The sequence below is a fragment of the Microtus pennsylvanicus genome, chromosome 5 (genome assembly GCF_037038515.1).
Source record: "Microtus pennsylvanicus isolate mMicPen1 chromosome 5, mMicPen1.hap1, whole genome shotgun sequence".
NCBI lineage: Eukaryota > Metazoa > Chordata > Mammalia > Rodentia > Cricetidae > Microtus > Microtus pennsylvanicus.
Genome location: NC_134583.1, coordinates 135,940,871 through 135,966,830, shown reverse-complemented (window position 1 = coordinate 135,966,830; position 25,960 = coordinate 135,940,871). Strand labels below are relative to the sequence as shown.

At 41.5% G+C, this 25,960-nt stretch overlaps 1 protein-coding gene across 2 annotated transcripts in view; it reads right to left on the bottom strand.

Moving 5' to 3' along the window:
* Positions 1-25,960, bottom strand: part of Atrnl1 (attractin like 1) — a 597,040-nt gene that overhangs the window by 231,613 nt on the left and 339,467 nt on the right. The window lies entirely within an intron of this gene.

Genomic DNA, 25,960 nt, shown 5'->3' with positions numbered 1-25,960 from the left:
TGCCAAGGGCCCCTGAAGAGCCACTGGGTATTTGTGCCTGTGCTGGGTTTGCCTAGCTGCAACCACAAAGCATCCAAGTCCCAACCAACCACTGAGCTAATTTATATTTCTGCCTTTCCTTGTAATTATAATATTCATTAAGTCATGATAAGAAAAAATTGATGACCGGCACTAGATACCCCAGATCTTGTCCCTCTCATCCTATACAGCTAATAAAATTATTATTAAATATTAAACAGGACAGGCAGTGCAATTAAATACTCTTTCAAATGAGGAGAAAATCATATCAGTGAAGAAGGCAGAATCTTTGAGCACAATGAACGGCTTCATTATTTATGGAGATCTTTAAGATTCCCAGGCATTAGGTGAAAACATTAACTAGCGGTCTCTGAATGCAAACGGCTGGAGCCCTCTGATGCATCATTCATAAACTTCCTCTGCAGACGAGGGAGGAGGACGGTACGGGAAGGCGATTCATTATCTTGCGCTTGTGCGTTAACACATATGACACTGGGCACAGCAGTAATTTAAAGTTTAGGTTTTTTATGATTAAGGAGAGCATCTACCTGATGATGTTATATGGAATAGGAGTAAACTGGTAACAAGTGGTAGCTTAACTTGTTAACTTACATTTTGTTTAAGTGATGAATCCATGATAAATATGAAGCATAAAGGTGCATAAATTAGAAATGACTCGCTCTCCTAGAATTTCACCCTTGTATTAATTATGACTGTTAACAAACAGAAACTTGGTCTGAAGCACTCTCCACAGAAGTGGCTAAGAACATCCGTGCAGCAGGCAAACATGGTCTCGTTTCCAAGCAAGCACAGTCAGGGAAGAAGTGGTATGGACTTCTGCATCCTTAGCAGAACATCACAGATGCCACCTGGCACATAGGCCTCCAAATATAGCTGCACAATCTACTTTTCCAACAGTGATACACGAGAAGATGTAAATTCCAGTTTATGTCCCCACAGAATCGTCTAGGATTCATAATTAATAGTGTCCTCTCTTTATCTCCCTCTCCTTGGCTCATAAATGATATCTCCCGCGACAGAGGTTTTCATAACGAAAGCCCTGGCGCTGCACCCGTCCTTTGCTGGATTCTAAACAAAGGATTTACAAACTATAATTCATAAACATCCACTGCCACAAAGTGTGATGCCACAGATAACTACTCCAAAGCCAAGCAAACCGAAATCGGGCGGCACAGTAACGCCAAACCTCAACATGGAAAGAAAAATCTGCGGCTGACACTTGTTTAATTTTAAACATTTATCTGCAAAATGCAAAGCATATTTTAAGACTCTGATTTGTTCTGTGAGCTTTGAGTTTAATTGCTTTAAAAGAGCCGAGTGAATGTATTCTGGGCCACTGGGTGGGGCTGAAGGTCTCGTTCAGGTGCATAGCGAGGTTCTGGCTGTGAACCCTGGGAGAGAAAACTGCTTCCTCACAGCATGCTCCACTTTGGTGTGACGTGCTAAAGCAGTAAAGTAGAAGATACAGCAATCATCTTTCCCACTCGTTTCTCCACATTGTCCTTAATGATTGTCCCTGCCAATTAGTAACTGGATTCCTTCCTGTCTCAATTCTGTCAGGACAAGAGATATGGCCAAACTTTGCCGACAACCTAAGTTTTGAGAGGCTTGTCTAAGTAACCCAGCCTCTGACATCAGAAGCCCCACGCTTGCTGCCCTCTTCATTCTTAGCTGTCTGATGCCAACAGAGGATTTACACCTCACGAATCCTTGATTTTCTCAGCTGCACAGTGTGGGTGATGGCCCCTAAATCTGTCCCTCAGAGGACCTGTTCAAAACCGCAGCTTCTCTACTCAATCTCTATTGGACCCCGACTAAAAAGTTTAGCCTTTCAAACAACGTGTTCGTTCTCTGTACACGATGGGAATGACTAATACCTTCCTGTTGAGAGGCTGGGCCAGAACAGGATGCCCACAGACGGCTCAGCACAGAGGCTGCTGGCCACAAGTGCTCAGAATTACTGTGCTGAACTTAAAGCACTAATTTCATATTTGAAGATGGCATACTAATTACCACAGTCCCATTTTCCTCAGCACGGGTGACACATTTGGCTGTTCTAGTCCGCCCTTTACCAAATGTTGCATTATGAGACAGTTGGAAATGTCATTATTGAAGCAGATTTGGAACGGTTCTCTGCCATTTGTGACTAAGAATGATAAAACCCAACCAGAAAACGAAGAGAAATATAAAATACTTTCTTAAGACATTCTGAAATTTATTTTCTGTGGTTCCGGTTTTGTGTGGCAGTTGGATATTTGTATGTCTATAAGAATACACACCGCAGATGCATCCGCTTTATATGTGATGTGATACCACCAATTATCCAGCAGAACAATAAAAACCACAGAACAACTGATCACAACACAGTGGATGATAATCATGTCACCACACATGTTGCTGCTAAGAATATTTAAAAATTAAAGAGATATACTTGGATCATTGATTTGACCAAAATACTTCTTTTAATATTGAATATCGTCTATAAAATACACTATGAATTAAAAATTACTATGAAAACTCAGGCCTAAATTTGGCAAATTTTACATATATATGCATCAGATATATACATCTTAAATGAATAAAGATAATTCTACTTAATACTTTATTCTACTTACTTAATTCTACTTAATATTCTGTGTCATTATCCAGTTCCTATTAGCTGCCTTTCAAATTCTGCAAAGCATGTGAGTATAATAAATTCTAGGCTAGTCTACCTGAAAAAGACACAGTAACACAACTGTTCTCACAGCTCCTACCTCTTCCTGTTATGTTCAGGTCCCCAGATATCCTTCCTATCACACCCAAAAGTCCGTCTGTTCTCCTAATAATTACCTCTCACTCCCTCTCCCATTCTCTCTCTCTCTCACGTTTAATTTGAGAAAGAGCTTTACACTGCAGCCAGGCTGGTCTGGAATTCATTAGGTGGCCCAAGCTCACCTCAAACTCAGAAATCACCCACGTCAACCTCACAAGTGCACTGGGAGCCCAGAGGTGGTCAGCCACACCTGGCTCACTCTCCTGTGAACACTTATTACTTAAGTGTGACACTAATTCTTCATATCTCCTTACTTGACTAGGGTCATCTTAAAGGCAAAATATTTATTTTTAGCTAATTCTTATACCTCAAAACACTTAGTTGAAATTCAATTTTATTTGTTTAACAAACAATGAATTTGAAAATAACAAAAAAATCTAAATTTTCTACTTAGAAATGTAAGTTAGGACACATTACAATATCATGATGTAATTATGATCAACCATATAAAGTTATAACACATGTTTTGGTATTATATTATAATATATTCAGGAATATCTTTTCAAATGAGAAGTTTCAAAGACTGAGTTTCAAATTTACGGCAGGTTTCATATTGTTCCTCATCTGCCTTCTTGCAACACTGCAAAGATAATGGGAGACAATCCAAAAAGTCATCACAATTATTCATTCATATGGCTAAGATTCCTGAAAAGATAAGGAAGTCATCAAAGAGACTTTGCAAACCCTGATGAACAAACATTTTGAATTCCAGTCTGCACAACAGTCTGCGTGAAGGGTGTTGACAATTAGTGCAAACACACCAATATGGAGGAAACAGCACAGGCCAACTGGGACTCTGTCCTCTCAGGGTTCCCATGAAAGGGACAGTGAGTGCCACTCAGTCGCACCAAATTGGGAACAAGGGTAGCCTACCACTTTCCAGCACTAAGTCTACAAGGTGCAAGGCTCAGACTCCATCTTGGTCCACGGGTCTTTATGCTTTTGCTCCTCTAGCCTGAAGCTGATTTTCTAGACTCTGAGCCAGCACCCATGGAACCATCATAACAGACACCCTCGTTCAAGCTGTCTGGATTAATCTTTTCCATGCTTCTAGACTCTTCAGACCATGCAATGTGATTATTCTCAATACACGTTTCTGAAAAGAAGATTTTCTAGTGGCTTCCTAATAGTCTACTCATTAACTCTAGTAAAACTATATACATTCACTAAAGTCCAAAAATGTACTCAATCTTTATTTATTATATGAAAAAAAGCTGCCCATAGTTGGTAACAGCAAGACTATAGATTTTCCAAATGGGTTCTTCAGACTCACAGGGTCATATTTGAGTACCACAAGTCATTATTCCATTACTATTGTGAGCTTGCTACCAGAAGAAAGACAAGAAAAAAGGGTGTTTCCACATCTTCTTTTAGAACATAACAAATAGAATAATAATAGCATATCAGCCAGCATATACACTCAAACATAGTTCATCATGGGTCATGTCAAAGGTGTGAAGGTAGAGCTATGAATACATGTAGGAGGGAAGCAGACCGTGGCCCAAAGTAAACATGCTGTAACTCAGGCTTCACACTGAAGAGGACACGGGGATCTCCCTGGGAGGGGGAAACAGAATAGATTGTACAGGTGAACTGGCCGAGGGGGGGTTAGGGACAAGAATGGGAGCATCAGATGTGGAGGAGGCAAGGGGTTGAGGAAGCAAATGCAGGGAGAGGCAGCTGGAATTGAGGGGCATTTGAGGTGTAATATGTAAAATCAGTGTAGTGGAAGCATCCTAAAAGATAGGAAGGCAAGAGGAACCCATACCCAACGCAGTTCGGGTGACCAGGAACCAGACCAAATAACCCAGAGACCTAGGATAAAACCAAAAACGCTACTGATCTAAAAAAAAGTTTCTATAAAATGACTGCTAAAAATATTCTACTATACTCATAGATCAGTGCCTATCATCAGAGAAGCCTCCTCTGGCAGCAGAAAGGAACTGATGCAGAAACACACAGCTGGACAGTACATGGAAGGAGGGCCTAATGGGAGGTCTCCATCAAATCCCTCCCCTCAGAACTCAGGGAAGCCTGCTGAAGAGGAGGTGGAAAGAGTTTCATAGCCAGAGGGGATGGAAGACACAAGGAGAACAAGGTCCTCTCAGTCAACTAAGCAGGCTCATATAAACTCCCAGACTAAAGCAGCAAGCACAGGGCCTACATGGGTCTGCACTACATCATCCGCATGAATGTTATAGGTTTCAGGTAAGTATTTTTATAGGACTCTGGCATTTCTGATGACTGTACCTACTCTTGGGGCTCTTTCCCTTCTGTTGGGTTGTCTTGTACAGCCTCAATGGGATGGGTTTTGTTTAATCTTGTTATATTTTTATTTATTTATTTTTGAGGAAGGGTTTCTCGGTGTAACTTTGGCTGTCCTGGAACTTACTCTGTAAACCAGATTGGTCACGAACTCAGAGATCCGCCTGCCTCTACCTCCCACGTGCTGGGATTCCAAGTGTGTACCACCACTGCCCAGCATGATCTTATTATATTTTATTTTATCATGCTTGGTTTGATTTCCTAGAAGACTGTTCTTTTCTAATGAGAGACAGAAAGGGAATGGAACTGGAAGGATGCAGAAAAACTGGGAGGAGTAGAGGGAAGAGAAACCATAACCAGAATATATTATATGAGAAAAGGATCTATTTTTAATAACAGGAGAAAGTGGAAAGGAATTAAGAGGCCAAATAAACGCAAACGTTCGTCAGCGGAGGCTTCTGTTGTCAGTGGACAACACTGGCCACACGACTGTTTCTCCCAAACTGCTGCTATAGTTTCCTCTCTACTGATTATGGGTTCTGGGTGGTGGCAGCAAGAGCTCCAGAAGGGGTCATGCTGCATCCTTCATCGGGAAGCAGAGGGAATAGATGCTTGTGCTCACTACCACCCTATTCTCTTTGCATCCAGTCTGGGGTTCAGCCCAGGAAATCGTGCTATCCACTTTCAAGGTGAGTCTTAGAAAGTCCTCACAGGCGTGCCATGGCCAGCTAATAGAGACAACACCTACCAGGACTCCAGTTCTCTGTGTCTCCAGATCCTGTCAAACTGGCAACTGAGATTAACAAGCATCCCTATAAATTATCATACATACTATAGAATTTGCTTGTATTTGGTAGCATTTCTTACTCTATTTTGTAAGATCAGGAACAAATAGGTTTGGAAGGAATAGGGAGTGGTAGCATTTCTTTCTCTATTTTGTAAGATCAGGAACAAATAGGTTTGGAAGGAATCGGGAGTTTTCCATCTCTGACACGCTCCAGCACAGCCAATTTCTACTCCTTGTTTACTGTGTGCACAGATTTCATTCATAAAGGAAGCCTAAGTGGGAACCTTTCATCTAAGTAAACAATTTGCATTTTCATTAATAGTGAGGCTAATTTCCATGCAAAACATTGGTTAGGTCGATGGCGTTCCCGTGTATGCTTATTCTCTACTTGGCAGCATTATTTTGTCCATCAACAATAAAGAAAACTGCTCATCATGTCTTAGCAACAAGATGTCTACATATATTAACCAAAAGAAGCTAATTCTCAAGTCTTGCTTCTGTCTCAAGAATCTCACTAAGGAACAGAAGCAGAGGACTCTCTTCCTCACTGGGCATTGTTCAGGAGAACCCTGGAAAGGATGAGACGCAGACTCAGAGCGGATTTCCTTCCTCTTCTGGAAGAGGTCTTCCCTTTGATGGTGAATGGACTCACATTCTGACTTATTTTGATGCTGAATTTTTTTTTTACTATAATCATTTACTTATCAACAAACATATCTTATGTGATCTACTGTGTACCAATTGTTGCTGTCAGAATCGATGTGGGAGGTGATCTGGAGTCTATCTACCAACTTATTCCACACTACCAAAGTGGAGGTTCTTCTGCGCACCTCTGGGAGGTGGAGGGAGGGGGACTCTGCTTCTAAAAGGATTGCTTATATTCTCTGAAGCTGAGAGCAAGAAAGCTTCCAGAAGAATCTTAGCAGGCAAAACCCTAACTGCATGTCAACACGCTTCAGTCTTGTCACCTTTCTCTAACAGCCCCCACCCCTCCCTCACATTCCCTACCCTCATGCCCCTGCCATTTCTCTCTCTCGGAGCTGAAGACTGGCCTCAGTCAACAGGCATGCTAAACAGCCTGTTGAAGGTTACTTTATGCAATTACAAAATCAAAATGCAGATTTAAAATCCTGTGTGTCTTTGTGGACATAGATGTGATCACTGACAGACTCTGCCAAAGATGACCTTATGTCAGGACAGAAGAAATCACACTGAGAGACTACACTGAAGAGAGGCAGAGATCAACACTCTCTGGGGCACAGTGGGAAGTGTAAGAAAGACACAAAGACACTGAAAGACAGTTTCTGCCTTGCCCCCCTTTTGTAAAGCAAAAGCAAACTACAAAATGCATACTGTCCATTTTAAAAAATTATTGGTACTTAAAAAAATCATATTTGATGTCATATACAAGTTGTGCCTATTTAACTTACTTTATAAAAACAAATTATTACAGAAAAAAAATTGTGATGGAAGAAATAAAATGGCTGGGCAGAGAGAAAGTGGCAAGAAATGCTGTAGAGAGAGAGGAAACAGGATTGTAGTGAAGATGGCCCCGCTCATCCTGGGCACAGCAGACAGAGTGGAGACAGGATTGTAGAGAAGATGGCCCCGCTCATCCTGGACACAGCAGACAGAGAATGGGGACAGGATTGTAGAGAAGATGGCCCCGCTCATCCTGGACACAGCAGACAGAGAATGGGGACAGGATTGTAGAGAAGATGGCCCCGCTCATCCTGGGCACAGCAGACAGAGAATGGGGACAGGATTGTAGAGAAGATGGCCCCGCTCATCCTGGGCACAGCAGACAGAGAATGGGGACAGGATTGTAGAGAAGATGGCCCCGCTCATCCTGGGCACAGCAGACCAAGCACCCAGAGCACAGTTTAACACTGAAAAGTTCACCTTCGACCACGCAGTTCTGATCGTCTCACTCCTACCACAAAGTGCCATGTCTCTACAGTGTCATGGCTGCCACCTCAGCTCAACCCTGCCAGTGCCGTGGAAGTCCTGTGCACACACTGCACAGCAGCCCCACCCATTGCTTTCCAGACACAGCCATACCATCAATGCAATGACACCGAAGCCAAGAAATACAGCGGGGCAAATGGAATACTGGGCTAATGTAACAAAAAGGCCAGAAAAGGGCATTTCCAGAACTATCAGCAACGGCGTAGTTGGCCAGGCAAGCTTGAGCTTCAGAACTAGTCATGGGAAGCCTTCCCAAGCTGGAAGGGGAGGGGGGAGTGTACTGCTCAGAGGGTTTCTCAATGTGAAGAGGAATCTCAAAGATGTCTTTAAATCATCAGGAGCAGGAGCTAAACAAAGCAGATTCACTAGTTTCTAAAACAAAGGTTCTCTTTGTATTACACAGAAAGTTCAATCCAATGGAGTAGGAAGTAGAGAGAAATCAAAAGGCACAAGAAATATGTCTCCAATCCTCAAATAAAGTAGCATACTGTATCACCAAGAAAACAGTAACAGCAGTTAATCTCAAATACAATGAATTTCCTCTCCCAATAAGTAGCAAAAGGTCAGTTTTGTATGCAGCTTTCTTTAATACAAAAGGCCAGGTGGTTGTAATTTATCTGAGCAAATCAAAATGAGCAAAGGGACAAGTACTGAAAAGGTCATTGAAAAGCTCCATCCTCAGAATGGATGTGCAACGCCAGTGACTCCTCAAAGAGCAAAAGTGAGACCTGGATAATGTGAAACCTGAACTGAGGGGAAAAAATAAAACCACAGGGAGAGCACTTTAGGGTCGTAGGGTCAGATGCTCCACTTCCTGTGCCAGCACGGACACTGTAGGGACACGCAGGAGATGGACCACACGATCCGGTCAACCCGTGTGAGCATCTACAATGTGGGGACACGCAGGAGATGGACCACACGATCCGGTCAACCCGTGTGAGCATCTACAATGTGGGGACATGCAGGAGATGGACCACACGATCCGGTCAACCCGTGTGAGCATCTACAATGTGGGGACATGCAGGAGGTGGACCACACGATCCGGTCAACCCGTGTGAGCATCTACAATGTGGGGACATGCAGGAGGTGGATCACATGACCAGCCAACCCGTGTGAGCATCTACACTGTGGGGACATGCAAGAGGTGGATCACATGACCAGCCAATCCGTGTGAGCATCTACACTATGGGGACATGCAGGAGGTGGACCATACAATCCAGTCAACCTGTGTGAGCGTCTACACTGTGGGGACACGCAGGAGGTGGACCATACGATCCAGTCAACCTGTGTGAGCATCTACAATGTGGGGACATGCAGGAGGTGGACCACATGACCAGTCAACCTGTGTGAGTATCTACACTGTGGGGACATGCAGGAGGTGGATCACATGACCAGTCAACCCAATGGAGTGTGGGACACAAGCAGCTGCTCAGAGAACAAGTCTCCCAGTGACTGCACACTTGAGGAAGAGGCTTACATGAGTCCTCCAGTGATCACCTCCCTCCAGAGAGTCCATGCTGAACTCTGTGGTCAGCTAGGATTATAATATTCTAGTTATTCAGGAGCTTCTTAGATCTCCCAGACACATAAATGATCAAATACTGGCAATTTCCTCTTAATCAATACTCTAAATACTTGTTCTTTTTTTTTAAGGAAATGTGATTATTTTGTTATTAGTTAATGGAGTTATTTTCAAATCAATATTGAAAAGATGGTTCTTTCTTTGGTAAACTATTTCTTTCTTAAGTCATCTGCTAATTATAATTTAAAATGTCTTGGGAAATACCCAAGATGTTCATTGACTTATTGTGGTGATAAATGAACAGTTTGCCTTTAATATTTTGTGAAGGGAACCATGACTTAATTTTTTAAAGGAACTAATTTTGGTTGTTTCTATTTGAAATGTGAAGGATGGTTTGATGGAGAACAGACAATTCCAATCAGTAAATGGCTTCTTTAAAGTATTTGGAACACCATTCAATGCACAAAAATCAGAATTTATGAGAGGCAGTGATCATACCAGACTCACTGCAATAATTCATTTTTAAAATTAAAAGGAACCATGGGAGTTATCTCATCCAACATCGAGATTGCAGCATAGTCAAAAGTGCTCTGTCTTCTCCGATAGACAGTCACCGGGTATGAAATCACCTGCTGGTAAGGGTCCAAAATTACTACTTCTTAGCAAGCCTTATGATACCTACTGTTGGGTTCATAACCTGAACAATACATACATACATACATTCCCCCAGGGATATTTCTGGACCGTTAAAATTTAAAAAGATACCACTAATGTGATTTACTTGAATTTCTTGAAGCATATATAAAGTATTTGAACATTTTCTCACACCTTCAACTCAAGCAGATGGAATATTGTAACACTTTTCACCGGTTATTTATGCAACAGAGATCTGTGCAATACGCTGTGTTCTGGGAAGAGGGCCAGGTGTATTGTCTTGCCCTTACCGGGTTTACTCCGTTACCTGAGCAGGGCAAAAGTATTTCTAGTATAACAGTTTTCAGTGTCCCCCTAAGGTCTCTCTTAAATTGTAAAATGAACGTAACATTGTAAGGTTTCTGACTGCTTTAGAATGTGACAGAACTGTTTCTCATCATCCAGACTAACCTGGATTCTTTTCTGAGACAGGTGGCAAGGTAGATTTTGCTCTGCTTTTATAATTATTCTTGCCAGCCCCCAGTCTTTCTTAGACACATTATGAAGACAAGTATTCCCCAGTTAGCACTGGTGTGAAGTGTGATATTCTTAAACTAAACTCAGAACTTCCTACTGATATTTGAAATTTCTAGTTTTTAAAATTGTGGTTGCTGTCCTAATTTTTTTCTTAGGATATAATTCACTGTGAGCTGTTGGCCTTTGGTGTTAAATCTCTCTATAACTGTGGCCCTTTATATTGACCTGTTCCATTCCCTTGATCAGATAGGCAGAAATCCATCATGGCTGTGAACTGCCGAACTTACTGGTCATCCAAAGCAAAGTTTAAAAGCCACTCATTGGTTGCTGCTGGCCTCTCCACATTCCAGGGTGCCTTTCCTATGGTGATGCAAACAGACAGTGGAGAAGGCAGATGGGCTTTAAAAGCACGGAGCGTGACTTAACTGGGAGACAGGGGCAGTCATAGTTCCTGTGACGTCATCCTTTACCCACAGTACAGGCCGCACTCTCAGAGTCTGGGGGTCCGTCTCAAGCATGGGTTAAGGAGGTGGTTCTACTTTGTCTTGGCCAGTCCCTCTACAACTGATGGCAAAATGGCTTTCTTGAGTCCATTCACCTAGACTGCTCTATGGAGTTCTGTAGCTTCTTGATTGGATTCTTCTCTACTTCACCTATTAGCTGCTGTGCTTTTCTGAATTATATGATTTATAGTATTTTTAACCACAAAACATATATGACCATATAACAATTAACGTATTTCCTTCTATTCTTCTATAACCTATTTCTTTTTTTAAAACAATTTTCCACCCAAAGTTTAAATTTTTATAACCAAGACTTTTATTTCTTGGTTAATAAAATATTTAAATGGACCAAAGAAAAGAAACAGACTCTATATTACCCTATGAGAGACCTCTCTCTGGAACTGGACACCTACTAAAACCCAGAAATGGGCCACTGAACTGAGCTCCCTGCCTAGCGTCCTGAACAAGCAGAAAGAGAGAGTGAAATTATAGGGCTATGGTCTACATTAGTGATGCCATTTGCTGTGTCTACGTTTACACATCAGCTAAGTCATTCCCTTCCTTGGAGTAGAGCAGGAACTCGCCAAGCACCTAACAAGAATGATGAGCACCTCACTTCACCCAGGACTAGTCTTCAGACTGACCTTTCACATAGAGATACCAGCAGAAGTAATTAGTTATATGAGAAAGAACAGTCTAGAAATGATCAAGGTTAGCATTTTCTTCCATTAACCTACAAAGAAATCAACAACCATAAATACACTCTAAAACCTCAACCACCTTTAGATGGTGTTTAAAGTAGGCTTTGGTAGCCATATTTGTTCCTTTAGATGGTGTTTAAAGTAGGCCTTGGTAGCCATATTTGTTCCTTTACCTAAAACTTAATTCTTTCCTGACCATTCCATTTAAAACTGAAGTCACTTTGACAAACACATTGAACACACACAAACGCTCTATTCCTAGTATCTCCCCCCGTCTTGCTTTTCTCTGTTGCATTAGCTACTAAAAGGCATGTAATACATTTTAATTATTATCTGTTTAGAATCTGTCTTCCTAAAATCAAGAGATATTTTCATTTATGCTAAGATTCAACATCTAGAACGTATCTGACATGGCAGATTTTCAATAGCTAATTGTTGAACTGAATAATTCACTTAGGACCAAAACAAACGTTAGAAACACGTAGCTGGACCCCAGACTGACTGTGACTCTACCGTGTGGACTAAAGTTGTCCATGAATTTCTAAGAACATAAGAAACAGATAATGTTTCCTGGGCAGTAGAGTCATTGAGAAAGCACAGCTGTAACAACGCAATAAAGATAGAAATCCTGCGGTCAGTCACAAGTTTGTGTGGGTGTTATCAATGCAATCACTTCAGGCGAACAGACACTAAATGCTGTTGGTCATGTGTACAGTTAGGAAGCACAAGGGAACATGAACAATGTGTGTGGGGACGGACACTATTACAAACCCTTATATTGTCCAGACGGCAGCAGTGACGCTCAGAAATGCCATACATATCCATACGAGAACACCACGATAACCCACATGCTCCCAATCATAGGCCATGCGCTTTAGATACTTTATATAAGGTGAGGTACCCTGGCAGAGTTTAATACAAAGATTTTCAGGGTACCCTCTTCCCTCACCTTCTGCTATTGTCCCTAGCCTCATTAAAAGCTAGCTTTAGGAAATGCAATTATGGCGAAGATAACTCCATTAGGGGCATCTATTGCTATGGGACTGGCCTGGTCATTAGACCTGAGAGTCAAGAGGCCAATGATAGAAATATTTTTCTGTGTTATTAGTAATTCATATGCTACGAAGGATTAGGCTTGAAGGAATGTAACTGACTTGAGCCACTGGCAACTTTGTCAATCTTGTGACTAGGGAATATTTCTGGTTAAGGATACAATAGACAGAAATTACTGAGGAATGCTTTAGGAATTTTACTGAAGAGTTTTTAGTTTGCAAAAAGTGAAAGTAAAAGCATTGCTTTTGGGGTGTGTGACTATGGCTTGCAAACTGATGTGATCTTTAGCCAGGAATGTGCTCAAGAAGGGAGCAGGGAGACATTACTGCACTATGAGACCATGGACATTTCTGTCAGTGAGGGGTTTTGTTTCTTTGGTTTTGTGGGTTTTTTTTTCAAGACAGGGTTTCTCTGTGTAACAGCTCTGACTGTACTGGAACTACTTCTTGTAGACCAGGTTGGCCTTGAACTCACAGAGATCCACGTGCCTCTGCCTCCTGAGTGCTGGGATTAAAGGCGTGCGCAACCACTACCGGCGAGACTTTCTTTTGTTGAGGCATTTTTCTGCATTTTGAACCAAAGTTATATAATGTGGCCATATAAATAGACGTAATATTTATTTTTCATATGACTTGTGATACATTTCAGAAACTCCTGGCTCTAAAACCAAACTACCTACAATGAGGCCAAGGATAGTAACAGAATACTCACCAAAACTTCCCTGGCCCCTGGATGCAAGGCAAAGGAACGTGGGCATGGAGACGCAGCCTAGCCAGAGAGAACTGGCTAATGAAAACTGCTGGGAAGAGAGTTATTTTTCTTGAAGAATGTTGCCCCTGCCAGGCATGGTGACTCATACCTTTAATCCCAACACAAGGGAGGCAGAGGCAGGTGGATTTCTGTGAGTTCAAGGACAACCTGGTTTATACAGTGAGTTCCAGGATAGCCAGGGCTACACAGAGAAACCCTGCCTTGAAAAGATTTTTTTTAAAAAAGAATGCTGCCCTCTGGTAGGTTGACCATCATTCTTCAGGTGAGGCCACACCTCCAAAAATATCTGGGTAGCACAAATTGGACTTGATGTTTTTTTTTAATAAAAGAGGATATAAATTTGGATAGGTAGGGAAGGGGTATAGACCTGGGAGGAGCTGAGGGAGGGGGCAATATGATCAATACACATTGTACGAAACTATCAAGGAACTAGTAAAAATAAAATAAAATATATACTTTTGCATGTGTATATCATTTCTCTGGTGAGCGTAAAAGAACACGTGTGTGCATGTTTGTGCGCCTGTGTGTGGAAGCCAGGCAGACACTGCATAGCCTCCTTATGTTTTGAGACAGGGTCTCTCAATAAATCTGTATCTCAGTTCTGATTGGCTGTACTGGCTAGTCAGTGAGCTTTGAGGATTCACCCGTCTGTGCCTCCTGCCCGGTCCTCAGCACTGAGGTTACAAAAGTGCATCCAGATCTGGCATTTCTGTAGGGCTGAAGATCTGCATGCAGGCCACCGTGCTTCTGTGGCAGGCATCACTACCCCTGAGACATTTCCTCAGCCCCAGTATAAAAAAATTGAAATGAATCATGTTATAATCTAGCTGCATATATAGCTCCAATCTCCATCCCTCCCCCTTACAATTAGGTGCATTCATGTCATCTTCCCGCAGGCTCCTACAACCTCAGTCTGGCTCACCTCTTTTCTCAAAACTGCCTTACTATCAGCATTGTCTGTAGTATTAAATTGAGGTGTAAATGGATCACATCTTCATGTTTAAGTGGTACGCCCAGCTTCTGTTTTTCTCTACAGTTACGCTATCTTGGGGACATTTCTGTGACTTATCTGTAGGAGAAGACAATTTATCACAACACATATAATCGTGATTAAACATATTTCTCAGGTCAAGCGGATTTTGAAATTAATTCAAGTGCCATACTTACTGGAACTACCATTTCTTAAATACAATTTAATGCACTCTTCCTTTTTCCATGTCTTATCGTCTGAGAAATGCTAGCTTGGCTCAGATGTGAGGTTGCTGTCTTAGAGTCACCATTGCTGTGGGGAACAGCACAACCTATGCTATCAGGGAGGAAAGTGTCTACGTCACTCATGGGTCCATAGATTGAATGCAGAGGTCATGGAGGGCTGCTTACTGGTTTGCTTCCCTGGCTTGCTCAGCTTGCTTTCTTATAGAATCCAGGGCCACAGCCCAGGGTGATCCCACTCACCAATGGGCCTTTCCCCATTGATCACTAGTTAAGAAAATGCCCTGCAGCTGGATCTCAAGAAGGGACTTCCACAGCTGACGCTCCCTCCTCTCTGATGACTGTAGCTTGTGTCAAGGTGACAGGGAGCTGGCCAGCACAGACCCTTTGCGTCAGGAACATCAATAACTTGGTGGAATACACGTTGCAAAGCTTCTAAATCTGATATGCATCAATGTATGTTTTTAGTTTAATCATATTTTTCTTTTACACTAGTGTGAATAACTGCCTTTAATGAAGAATTATAAACATTACACTTCATCAGTCACCAGACAGTTATCATAGTCAGGACGTCTTGCTAAAGCTGTAAATACCAGCAAGACATAGTATAGAACTTGTTTTCCAGATTTACATTCTACTTACAAGAGTGAGATTTAAGGCCCAAATTTTAATTTATAGAACAGCTTAATGATTTGTCTGGCAAGTGACAGTAACAACCAGACTGGTGGCCAGGAGATGTGGGTTTGAGTTCTGCAGTCTGATAACTCAGTGATAGTCTTGTTCAGAATAGTTATTTATTTCACGATTCTTTAAGTCTTGTGAGTCCAAGTGACCACACGCTTCCTCACACGGCAAACAGTCAGAGATAATTTCTTCCCATTCAGCACTCTGTACCTACACTGCTCTCCTCTCAAATCTCTTGGATTTTTTCTGAGCCCTCTACACATTTCTCATTCCATTACGCTACCCTAAGCACAGGAAGTAAGCTTCAGTTTCTGCACATGAGAATGTTTGCAACATCAGCACTGAACCCAACGACATCCGCATGAGTAATGCATGGAAGCCTTGGTCACAGCACATGGCAGGACAGAAAGGTGGGACGGACAAGTACGAGAACTTGGTCACAGCACAGGGTAGGACAGAAAGGTGGGACGGACAAGTACGAGAACTTGGTCACAGCACAGGGTAGGACAGAAAGGTGGGACGGACAAGTACGAGAACGTGTGTTCTCAATAATTGGAGTTACCTAAAGCGGTGGACGGTTAGGGCTTTCCTAGTTGGTATATCATTGACAATTTGAAAGTCAAAAAGGTCAAGTAAATATCTGAGTTATTGGAAGACAAGTGATTTTCATAAGTAGTATTGAAATATTTCTGAAATTTTAGCTTGTCTTTGTTTGTTTTCACCCACTACTGCTCTGCAATGGTAATAAAAGTAATGGACATGATGCAATGATCACTCCATTAACCAAATGCCACGGTCATCAACAAAGCGTGTGGATGCATTCCGAGCCTGCTCAATGAGCATTTACAACCTACCTTCCCAACTCATCTCTCTGAGTTGCTCCAAATAGGTGAGATTATTAGCCAAGCAAACTTAATTTAATTTAAATGTTGCCTTGACCTCAAAAAGTAAACCAAATCCATATTTTAATTTGAGTTAGAAGTTACTTTGAGCCTATCACTCGAAGCAGCATACACCAGAGACATCAGGAAATACAGGGGATGGTTAGTGTCTAAACGCTAGCCTGCGGCAATTCTCCCGTAAGATTCTGTTCGAACTTACAGTAACAGCTGCGATAATTTACTGCGTCCCGCTGACTTAGAGCATCTCACTGGAAATGATGCAAACACACCTCAGAGAAGAGCACACCAGCCTGACTCGGCAAGGCTTCCTCTGGTGTGTAACAAGAAGAGCGGCACATACATCTTACTCCCTTCCAAGGAGCAGTAGCATCAGAACGGGAAGCGAGAGTTTGTCGAGTATCTTGCTTCAGCAGTCTTAAAGTAATACTTCTCCTTGGGAAGACCATGCGTTTGAAAGGGACTAAATCTTCACAGGAAGCCTGAGTGAGTCAGACACAACACGTGACCTGTGGCGGCTACTAGGCCTGCAAGCTACTCAAAATGAGAAGCTAGAGGACACTAGAGGCACATCTCACAAACCCTACTTCCTTCTGGAATTGCATTTTCATCCCAAACATTTCCTCTCCCAATATTGTGACTGGATTAAATGATTTAATAAAAAAATCACATATGTAATTTAATAATGTTAGAATAAGATTCATAACATGAATTAGTAAACAGGAGCACATCATGGAATATGTTTACCTGACTGACAAAATTAAACTAATGAAGTACTTTAGCACAAGTGTTCAAGAGAGTAAAACTAATTTGTCCTCAAAATAGCAGGGGAAGCTATTTGCTAAAATATATAAGGAACATTGAAGGTGCGCACACCTTTGACCTAGTAATTCCATTACTCAAGATTCTATGTTAATTAAATAATAACAGATTTATTAATCTCGACCATAGGAACATTTATCACCGTGAAAACTCTTAAGGCAATCTGGCTAATCAAACGGAGTATCAAGCACATAAATGACCATTAGAATATCTCTGCAGAATTTGAATGGCAATGCAGTGTCAAAGAGCTAATTGTAGAAAAATGCAGAATATAAATATTTGTATATACACAAATAAATATGCATAAATTCATATTTAAGATAAAAGTAGGATTTGGTACCTTACTCTGAATTAGGGGCTACCGTGGAATAGAATGATGTTCCATTAAAGTTCAAGAGAAAAACCATATCAGTGTAAAAAGAATCCCACTTACGTATCTGTTATCTATTATCTATATCTATATGTGTGGAGAAAGATTCACCACTACAACATGAATTTAAATTTATTTTAATCTATATTTTTCCACCTTTCCTGTAAGGGGAAAACAAGAATGTTACCAGCTACTCTGATGCTTTGAAATTATTGACAGATTTACTGTAAAATGTATAATTTGGGAAGATGAAAAGAAAAGAAGAGTAAATTAATGTTTTTTAAGGTTGTAGATGATAAATCTGTGTTGTTTAAAATTACAAGTTACGTTATACTACAAGGTCAAAGTAGGTAAGATTAGTGCTTGTTGAGATAATGAAGACCAAGAACAAAATGGGAACAATAGTAATTTACTGATAAAGGTAACTGGCCACACTCAGTAAGGCTTGGGAAATCAGAAGTTTCTTTAAAAAAAAAAAAGGAAGCTCTGGAGGCCTTGTATGAGAAACAGGCACCACTGTGGATTGTAGAGGTAACATAATCCTTTTCGCAATCAGAGGCAAATTGTTCTAGCAGAAGGCGATCTAACGCGGAAGGCTGAGCAGACGCTAAACTGACTGGAAGTGTGCACGTCAAACCTCTTGGTTGTCTAATTAACCTGGGTTTGAATAGAAATACAGGGATGAAGTTTGCCATCTGCTGGTCAGTGACAGGCAGGTTGTCTTCATGCGTGTTAATTAAGTCTGAATTTTGCAATGTGTATGAATTATAAAGTCAGTATAACTATTAGAATAATCCATGGATAAGACAGAAGCAACAGAACCGTATCCTGTGTGATGTGGCCCAGGGAACAGTGCTCCCACGACATCCAGGGGTCGATCCCTAAGAATCTCACGTGGCCAAGGGATTCTGCAAATACAGTGATTGTGGTTGCCCATGCAGGCGGTCTTCCTGAATTCTCAGGAGGGTCTGAAATGTAATCATCCTGTCCTCATCAGACAACGGAAGATTTGATGCAGTCCAATGCTTCCATCATGTCTTCTATGCTATTTGTTTTTGAATTTTAAGGAATTCTTTTAGGACAAAAAAAAAACCTCTATGGACCAATCCTGATGATGTAAGATAAAGTTTCTCTCTTTATTTATTTTTTGTCAATTTCAAAGTCTTTCCTTTTACTCTAAATAAAAACTGTCCATCAGGCTGCACTCCGTCCCGGATGAACTCTACTACGTTTTGAAAATTGCACAGTGGAGCACGAAGAATAAACACAGAACCTGGTGAAGCAGAAACAGGAAGCTCTAGAACCCCAAGGACGAGAGGAGCCCAAAACCAAGCTTCCACACACAGCAGACGCCGTCCTCCTCAGCTCTGCTCTGACTTTACTAGTCGGCCCATGACTCAGCTCAGTGCAACCCACCCTGTCAACCTTGTCCTGTCCCAGGGTGACAGCTAATCTTCAGTATCAGCTTGACGGAGCTGGACTCACTGGGAGATCAGAGTATAAGTCTAGGTGTCTCTGAGAGGACACCGCAGAGGATGAGATGAGGGGACGGAGTCACCCTGAATGTGGGCGACACTACCCCATCCTCTAGATCTTGGATAGAATAGAAAAGGGGATGGGGCAAGTCAAAGCGCTGGCATCTACCTCTCTCCATCCTGATCTGCTGGGATGGTTGCTGGCCACCTCATGTTCCCACACTACGGCTGGGAGCTGGGCCACTGTCAGGCCTTCCTAACTACAGTGAGCCACGTCTTCAAACAGTGAGTCAAAATGAATCCTGTATTCCTTAAGATGCTTAAGTCAGAGGCAGAGACCTGCAGTGGAACACTACTGGGCTGAGCTCCCAAAGTCCAGTTGAAGAGTGGGAGGAATGAGAATATAAGCAAAGAGGTCAAGGCCATGAGAGGTTCACCCACTGAAATTGTCTACCTGAGCTAATGGGAGCTCACCAACTCCAGCTGGACTGGAAAGAAACAAGCGTAAGACCAAACTTGATCCTCTGAATGTGGGCAACAGTTACATGGCTGGGGCGGTCTGCGGGTCCACTGGTAGTGGCACCAGGATTTATCCCTACCGCTTGTACTGGCTTTTTGGGAACCCATTCTCTTTGGATGGATACCTTACTCAGCCTGGATATAGTAGGGAGGGCCTTGGACCTTCCTCAAAGCAATGTGCCTTACCCTCTCTGAGGAGTGGATGGGGGTGGGGTGGGGGAGAGGGTGGAGGGAATGAGAACTTGGATTGGTAAGTAAAATGAAAAAGATAGTTTGTTGTCTATTTAAAAAAATAAAATGAATAATTTCTTTAAAAAAGATGCTTACAGTCAGCCATGTGGCTACAATAATGAAAAACTAACCCTGGCAACTCCTCCTTATTGTGTAACTGCTTTACTGAGCTGTGTCCGATATTGCTTTTGATCTTTGTTTGGGAATAGTTTCCAATTCTTAGAAATTATTGTATAATTTAAAAAATATTTTGGCCCCAAACTGTTTTTATAATCTTAATTGCATATACACATTTGCTAGGAAGGTATTAGTTCTCTTTTCATGGCTAATTCTGAACTGAGTAAGCTGTAGGAGAAACCAGTGTTCTTCCCAGATGTCAGCAGCACTCAGTGGCTGACACCCTCCAGGACACTTCTTCTGCCCATGCGATCAGAGCCAATATTCTTCTTTGTTATAAACAAAAAGGAAATATAAACAGCAAAGGCCAACAACAGCAACATATGCCAGTGGTGGATTTACAATCCTGTTCACACTGGAGAGCTGGGCAATGATTGGTGCTTAGGTTAAAACTGTATTTTCCAGACTTGCCACTCACTGAATATAAGTCACTTGCAGCATAGTAATGCTACCGTGGATCATGACTGCAGTAGAACACGGGAATGCTACCGTGGATCGTAGAACACAGCAATGCTACTGTGGATCATGACTGCAGGAGAACACAGCAATGCTACTGTGGATCATAGAACACAACAACGCTACCGTGGATCATGACTGCAGTAGAACACGGGAATGCTACCGTGGATCGTAGAACACAGCAATGCTACTGTGGATCATAGAACACAACAACGCTACCGTGGATCATAGAACACGGCAACGTTACCGTGGATCATGACTTCAGGAGAACACTAGCATCAACAAGACCTCAACTACAAGGTCTATAAAATACCAAAATTAGTAAGTACTGTTAGAATAATCCTTTTAAATGTTTCTATATTTTCTTCCATTTATACGAAGAGTTTTAGTCTTTCTTGGCCTTCACTCACCCCTTCTTTCTCGGTACCTTACTTCCCAACATATCCCCAATTCCAGGTTATATTTATTTCCCTTCTATTCATGTGCTTTGTTTTATATACACGCAAGGACCATTTCTTTGATCATTGTATAGCCAAATATTAAAAATAAAATCTCAAAAATCTTCATAAACATTTAATTCCAGTTTCTCTATCACTACAATGACCTTTTCAATATTAATGTAACAGAGAGCTTAAGTCAAAAAGACTCTGTATGGTACTTTACACGATATTCAGTGTTTCCAAAAGGAAAAGGGACAATTTAGAGTTCATCAATTATATCAGATTAAATTAGCCTCCATCATTGACTTGGCTCGACAGCCTTCATCTATTTTAATTTACAAAAAAAAGGACAGCCAAGAACAGGAGAGCAGCAATGACACAGCTGAAGAAAGCTGTCTTCTCAGTGAACACACACACATATACACATACACACATATACACGTAAACATACATACACACACACACAAACACACATACACACACATAAAACACACACAAACTCCCACACACATACACACATACTACACACACATATGTACACACACCCATACACACACATATACACACCCCCACACACATACCACACACACATATACACATACACATACATACACATATACCACATACACACACACACACACACACACACACACACAACTCTTGGCTTCTGCCTTCCTAAGATGGCATTAAGATATAGACTTCTAACTCAAAGAAAGTTTCAAAATACTGTATATCTCATGGTTACACTAAAGAAATTTGTTCAAAATGATTTTTCCATGACTTAAACAAATATGTGATTATTCACATTGTTAAGAATAACTTGCAACTATGACATGGTATTTGTTAAACTAGAGTGATCAGTTTTCTACATTTCCTTCTTTAAATGTTTGTTTATTAACACTGGGTCCCCATCATCACTAGCTGGCTAAAATATTTCTAGTCTCCTGAACAGGAGGCAAGACAAACAATCAAGTCAGGTTATGCCGGTTGTCAGGGACCTCTTAGCTCTGATGTTGATACTAAAGGTAAGGGTAACAGGAGATGACGGGCACATTCTCTGGAAAACCCCAGAGCCAAAAACCAAACCATATTTTGTGTAAGAGTAGTGTCACACAGCACACAGCTGAAAACAAGAGTATCCCAGAAAGGGTATGCTTAATCCTAACAGTACGATGAGGTGATAAGCTTACCTAAATCATGTCCTGATTGAATATCACTGGAGCATTCTCTTACACAGGCCTGAAGCCATTTCAGAGCTGTCCCTCGCATGCCAGTGTTGGGTGGAAAGTTCTCCCTGTTCCCACAACATCCTTCTGAGGGGCCACTTCTTATGGTCACTTACAGCAAAACATTTACTTCATAAGGCTTTCTGGGCCAGAACTTTCAGTAACTGACCAAAATGCAAATCATATTAAATTGATTAACATTCCTAACAATATAATTCCTTTGATTTTCCACAATAGATTATTTCTCAGAAATATATTTTTCTTTTAGATACAATCCTAAAATATCTAAATAATTTCTTTTGTTCTAAACTCAAGGAAAAATGGCTATCTGATGGAGGAAGGTCATTGGTTAAAAAAATAAACAAACTGCTTGGCTGGCCCTCATAGGTTAAAACATAGGTGGGAGGAGTAAACAGAACAGACTGCTGGGAGGAAGAGGAAGTGAGCTCAGACTCGACAGCTCTACTTTCGGGAGCAGATGCCTCAGAAGAGACGCCATGCCCCGCTCCCGGGCATACAGACGTGATGAAGCTCCGACCAAGAATGGACGTAGGCTAGAATCTTTCCGGCAAGACCGGTGCTCACAGATTATTAGAGATGGGTTGATTGGGATATCAGAATTAGCCAGTAAGGGCTAGAGCTAAAGGGCCAAACAGTGTTTAAATGAATACAATTTGTGTGTTGTTATTTCGGGGCATAAGCTAGCCAGGCGGCTGGGGTGTTGGGGACGCAGCCCCGCCACTCCTACTACTACAGCTATCTTTATCCCTGAAGCCACATTGTGTCCAGACATTCAACATCATTTTTTTTTCTTTTAGAAGCCTTATGTTTCTTGTCTGATAAACTCAGTACTCACATTTTTGATGAATACCTTCTAGGAAGCCTAGCTTGTCTCTGCTCACTAAATTCCAAACCTGCACATGTGTGTGTGTGCACACATGTATGCCTGTGTGCATGTGTGTAAGAGAGACATGTTACCAGTGTGTGTGTCTCTTCCCTAAGCAAGACTTAGATTATTTTTGCCATCTACCAGGAGTTTAAGGGGGCCAGTGACAAGTTCTGCACAACTATGATAGATCACACTTAGGCTTCCTACAATTTTATCCTTTATCCCTTGGCTATAAGGAAGCACAGAATGGAGCAAGTGACTTGGAGAATCTATGGGTGCTGAGTTCTGGATTAAAGAATCCTGTGAGCCCACACAGCTGTGGCTGTTTCTCCTACCAAGGCTGTGTCCTGGGTAAGTCCTGGACAGCGGCATCACTTTACCTGGGTAGCTCCTCCTATGGACCTGTTTCTAGTTCCCTTTCTTTCTTTCTTTCTTTCTTTCTTTCTTTTTTTTTTTTTTTTTTTGGTTTTTCGAGACAGGGTTTCTCTGTAGCTTTGGAGCCTGTCCTGGAACTCGCTTTGTAGACCAGGCTGGTCTCGAATTCACAGAGATCCACCTGCCTCTGCCTCCCGAGTGCTGGGATTAAAGGCGTGCGCCACCATAGCCCGGCTCTAGTTCCCTTTCTGAACACAATTCCTAACTGAGCACGCGAGGAGAAGTAATCGCTATGCACAGGGTGAACCTAAAAACACTCGCCTGAACTGTAAGTCTTAAATATAAGGCTGTAAAGCACGGTCATTTTGAAGAAAAAGAAAAATCACCAACACGTTCTGTCATTGCTTCTTCAACAACTGCAGCGGTGGAACATGGGTAGGAACACGTGATGAATTACTCTAATACTTCATGACCTTTCTTGCTACCTCAGTGATAAGACATAACCGCTCCTTATCTTCCTTTATTATTGTTAACATTTTTTATCTATAATAGAAAAATAGACATTAGGGATCTAAGGTACAGCACATGAACACGGCTGTCAGCTGCATGAATGTGTACCACAGGCCACTGCACATTAAAATGTGTAACACATTTGTTCTTTGTGGATTTTAAAATGACATTCAGTTGTGTTTCAAATACTGATGTCTTGTACTGAACAGGACAATTTAATAGTCGCTTGATTGTACCCGCTTATGTTACAGCTTACCTTCTCTGCAAAGGAATGGTGGATTATTGTTTATGAATGCACTTTTTAAGAATATTGCTATGTTATAAAAATATTATAAAATAAAGCCATTTGATTACAACATTGGATTGCAGGAATCTCTTACATGTCTGACTCTGGCAATGGTGTTATGACTACAGACCCAATAGATTAGCAAAGATCTACCCGTAGACTCACAGAGCAAAGGAAGAATCGGGAGAGGCCAGGTCTGTTTTCTTTTCGAAGAGCATGACTGGCGTTATCGTTCTTTCTTTAAAAACAAAAGAAAAGAACAGAAAAAAAACCTACCTGATTCTGTCTTAAAGAAGTCTCTTACAAATATTGATTATTTTTAAATTCTGTGCTTGTGTACTTGTGTGTGTGTGCCCGCCCACGCGTGTGTCACGGTGAAACGTGTATGTGAGTGCAGCTGCCCCCAGAGACCCAATCGTCAAATCCCCTGGATCTGGAGTTACAGGCAGTGGGAGGTGAAGTCAGGTCTGGTTTTAGTTTTGTTTTGCTTTGTTTCATTTTTTCAAGCAAAAGTTTCTCTGTAGCTTTGGAGCCTGTCCTGGAACTGCTCTGTAGACCAGGCTGGCCTCGAACTCACAGAGATCCGCCTGCCTCTGCCTCCCAAGTGCTGGGATTAAAGGTGTCCGCCACCACCACCCAGGGGAAGGGTTGATTTTTGTGATGAATTGGAAAGTGGAATGTATTCAATAACCTGAGAGTGTTTCTACCAGCTTGCTCCCAAAATAAAACAAAATGAATCTACTCATAGAAAATACATTTATATCGAGGGACATTTTTAAAGAAACCGGCCTCTTTTATATAGTACTTTTGTGTGCCACTCAACTTTGTGTGCTCAAAATTAAATAACGCTTAAGTAAGCCCAAGTGCACCCTAAATATCATTTGTTTAATAATAAGAACTTAAGGGAATGTCAGGAATGATGTTCAATGCATACAAAATGGATATATTAGCATCAGGTTAGTAGGAAAAGCACTTTGTATAGAAAATCAAAAGTCATGGCTCTGCACAGCTACTGCAACGTGAAAACCATTCCCATGTAATGCCAGCTACTGAATTTTACTTTAACCAAGGTATCCACAGCACACATACCTGCTAAAAATGTAAAATGTCTTCATTCATTTGACAATACCAGGGCAATCAAAGGATACTCCCTAATTAACTGTGTCCATTCAATTTTTATATACTAAGTGTTTTGTTTTCTCAACTTCGATATCTGCACATCTGTAAGAATTGTATTAGTAAAAACAAGACAACTAGTTATGAGACAAACCTGGTTTTGTGCCCTGAGTGAAGCCACAGCATTGGCTCCATCCAGTGACCAGGTTCATGCTATCTGCTGTTTAGACACGGCACCACTTAGCAGAGACAAAGCAGCTGTCCCTGCCCATCTATGAACACATCTTATATGTAAACAAATGAGCTAACTCAATTTCCCAACTTAATCCAAGTTAGCAGATGAAAGAATACGCAACATCATGCTATTGGTGACAGGTATTTATAATTAAAAACTGCCTTGTTCAGCCAGGAGCTGGTGCACACCTTTAATCCCAGCACTTGGGAGGCAAAGGCAGGCCGATCTCTGTCAGTTCGAGGCAAGTTTGGTATAGTGAGTTTTAAGACAGCCAGGGCTGGACAATGAAACCTTGTCTTTAAAACACACACACACACACACACACACACACACACTACATTAGTGGTAGTGTGGTCTCTAATAATAGAATATTATCTATATATAAGATACAGTCAGCAGAAGACAGTCATTCAACTATCCAGCATTAATAAAGATATTTACTTC